The sequence below is a fragment of the Mus caroli genome, unplaced genomic scaffold, assembly GCF_978045245.1.
Source record: "Mus caroli unplaced genomic scaffold, Mus_caroli_1 scaffold_11, whole genome shotgun sequence".
Lineage (NCBI taxonomy): Eukaryota > Metazoa > Chordata > Mammalia > Rodentia > Muridae > Mus > Mus caroli.
Genome location: NW_028227266.1, coordinates 55,773,035 through 55,776,911, shown reverse-complemented (window position 1 = coordinate 55,776,911; position 3,877 = coordinate 55,773,035).

Sequence of the window (3,877 nt, the reverse complement as noted above, 5' to 3'; positions counted from 1 at the left end):
GGAGACTCTGGCCTTCTTTATATCCTGTCTGTGACCTCAGAGGTCAGGGTATGGCCATGTGAGACCAGAGAAGGTTCCAGGCTGACGACTGACTAGCACGCCCACATTCCTGTGCAGTCTCAAAGCAGACAGCTCAGATTCAGATCTCAACCCCACCTCTTACCTGCTCCAGACCCAGACCTACCCTCGCTTTCCCATTTGCTGGGTCATGCGTCCATAACAGAGCCGCTGAGAAGATTAAGTGAGGCAGATGTGAAAAGTGCATTTGTCTCTTACACCCACAGGGGATACACGCATGGTCCCAGCAGCTGCCTGAAGCCAGAACGCCATACATTATGATGTCTTCCTTTACATAAACTGTGACAAATTTTATTTTATAAATTAGGCCCAGTAAGAGATCAGCAACAAAAACAAAATAGAACAGTTATTCACTTTGTTCTGTAATAAACTATTTTCCATGCTGAAAGAAAAATAGAACAATTAAAAATATAATAGAGCCTGGCAGGATGGTTCAGTGTGTAAAGGTGTTTGCCACCTTGTGTCACCAAGCTTCACAGCGTGAGTTTAATCCCTGGGAGTCACATGGGAGTCCCTGGGAGAGAACCAGCCTCTGGAAGGTGACCTCCGACAGCCCGCCACCTCCACTCTCACACTGTCACAGTTACACACATGTATGTTACACACATACAAAACAGATACAGTAAATATTTAAAATACGATTTTAAAACTTGTGTGAACACGGTCTCTTAGCAACCTCAACATACAACTTTAAAATTGTATCAAGTCAAGAACTTAGACTTTCTGTTGTTGTTTTGTTTTGTTGTCTCGAGACAGTATCCCTGGCTGTCCTGAACTTCCTCTTTATACCAGAGTAGCTTGGAACTCGGAGAGCCTCCTGTCTCTGCTTCCCGAGCGCTGGGATTAATAGTGTGTACCATCACACTTGGCCCAGAACATAAAAGAAGGTTGATGCCTCTCTGGCTTCCCCGAGTTGTCTGCGTCCCGAGTCTTGGGCTGTTCCAGAGGTGAGGTTGCTTGAGCACAAGGGCTATGCTCCAGTGGTTCTTGATTTGTAACGCTGCTGCAGTAGCGGGCTCTCAGTCATATTCAGCACGGACATGCTAGACTAAGTGATGATTCCTGTCTGGGTTGAGATGGAACAGGAAGTGTGGTATTTCCTGCTCCTCAGCACAGTGTGTGACTTAAACTATGGATCGTTTTAATGAGCTTTGGTATTTCAGGCTACGGTTGGCCAGGTAACAGAGAGCAACATTGCAGGTAAGTGGAGACTTTTCTAACTGCTATGGAATACCCAGAATAATAAATGTCAAAAAAAAAAAAGAGTGTGAAACCTGTGAGTGCATACATCTCACAAGCACACATGAGTGTGAAGAACTTCCCTGACATGAACTGAACAGTCCATCTCATGTCTAGGGAAATTAGCCCCAGATCCTCCACTGACACTTTATGGAGTGACAGGTAAGCCATCGGCAGGTTGCAGCCTTTCCTGAGCTCCAGGACTCAGACTTGCCTTCTGCTCTCCATGCTGGACCTCTGGCTCCTTCCTCTCAGCATGTTGTGCTTGTCTGGAGATGCCTGCCTATTTACGTACACGCGGCCGGAGGACTAGTCTCTGGAGAGGCTTTGGCTGAGAAACCTCCTGCTGTCTCCCTTTGATCTAGTGACTCCGATATGGCCACAGTGAGGCCCTCTCTGTGCATTTGTAGCTGGAGTGGGGGCTGCTTCCTGTTCTGGCTCCTGGACTAGGCAGAGTAGGCAGCCCATGGATATCCTGGAAGTATCGCAGGTAGAGTGTTGATGTACCTGGGCATGGTCTCTAGCCGCCTCCAAGAGCCCTTCTATCTTGACCTTAATCTGCCATGGACCACCCCAGCCGGTTGTGGGGGTCCCTGGGATGTAGGTTCTAGAGGCAGGTGGATAAGGATTTGGCTGTGACAAACAGAAACAAAACACAGAGGCAGTTTGAATCTGAGTGTATTTTGCAGCTCTCAAGGGAGGGTTTTTATGCATAGAGAAACAGGTATTACAACACTGAAAAGCTGTGTTCAGTGAAGCAATCAGGTAGAACAGATATTATTATGATCATTTGATACATCAAAATACAAAAATCATCTAAGGGTAGTGGCAAATATCCAAAAACAAACTAAGAAATCTTTATAATCAGTTACTATTTAATACATAGCTCCTGTTCTTCTGTAACTCTTCAAAGCATAAATTTAAACTGTTTTAATTCTTTTTATTTAAGGCTTTTTTGTTTGTTTTGTTTGTTTTTGTTTTTCGAGACAGGGTTTCTCGCGGTATAGCCCTGGCTTTCCTGGAACTCACTTTGTAGACCAGGCTGGCCTCGAACTCAGAAATCTGTTTGCCTCTGCCTCCTGAGTGCTGGGATTAAAGGTGCGCGCCACCACGCCCAGCTTATTTAAGGCCTTTTTAAACAATATACCAAAACCTACTTCCGATGACACACGTGCATCCATACAAAATATTATTGTTGGGAAAGTTTGTATTTATCAATACTATCAAGTACATGATTTATAAAGGGAAGCGCTGGTTTTCCCGGAGATGAGGTTGTGTTTAGTGACTCCATTTCAAGGGACGGGTTTGTAGCCATAATACTGGCTTAAGAACTTGGCCTAGGCTATCATGAACATCTCATATATAGGAAAAAGAATAGAAAACATAAAACAGATAAGTTGCCAAGAGAACTACTGCTCAGTAATTTTTCTCCAGTGAAGAGTTCCACAGCCGGTTTCAGGAGGCCTCCCCCCGTTGATGTCGATTGCCTCAGTGTGTGGAACTTGTCACACAGATCCTACTGGAGTTGGTGTGGCATTAATCAAATGACCCTTGGAATAAAATCGCCTTAGGTCACTAAAGAAAATGGAACCTAAAAGTAGCATCAAGATGACTCAACAGGAAAAGTTGCCTGCCACAATGCCTGTTAGCCTGAGTTCAGTACCCGGGACCACAGCGGGGAAGGAGAGAGGCAGTTCCTGAAAGTCATCCTCTGACTTCCACATGGGCATAATGACATGCACACCCATGTGCATACAAAATAAATAAGGAAATACTAAAAACAGACAAACAAACAAAAAAACAAAAAACCCAGAAAAACCTCAGCTGGGATGAAGCAGCAGAGGAGGAGTGCTTTCTGCCTAGCATGTGCAAGGCCCTTGATGGTAGACTAAACCAGAAACCTTCCAACAGCGAATTTGAGGCCTGTCTACACTAAAAAGTGAGTTCCGTGGCAGTCTGAGCTGCACTGGGAGACCTCCTCTCCTTACTTTCCCCCCCACTGCCCTGCAACGCTGTGACGGGTTTCTCAGAGACAGTACGTGGGGAAGAGAGCCTGCAGCACTAAGTGTCAATAGATCTTTAGGCAGTTCCCAGGTGTGTCTTGTCACCTCACCCTTTACCTCAGAGCCCTGCTCCCGAATGGGAGGAGTGATTTTTAAAAGTCGCTCTTCCTTTCTGCTCAGTGTGTGTAGGTGAGGCTCTGTGCTGGAGCACTTTAAGGAAAGCAGGGCCAAAGGTGGCCTCTGGTTACCTCAGTGTAGCATGTGTAGGAGACAACCAAGTGTCAAGTCTTTACAATAGAAGTAGCCATAGACTACCTGTATCTTAGGGTTTCTATTGCTGTGATAAAACACCATGACCAAGCACAACTTGGTGAGAAAAGGGTTTATTCCAGTTTTTAGTCCATCACCGAGTAAAGGCAGAACAGAAACTCTAGAGGAACCTGGAGGCCAGAACTCCAGGAACGATGCTTACTGGCTTGCTCATAGCACCCAGGACTGTAGTACTCAGGTGCCCAGGGGTGGTACTGCCCTCAGTGAGCTAAGCCCTCCCACATCAG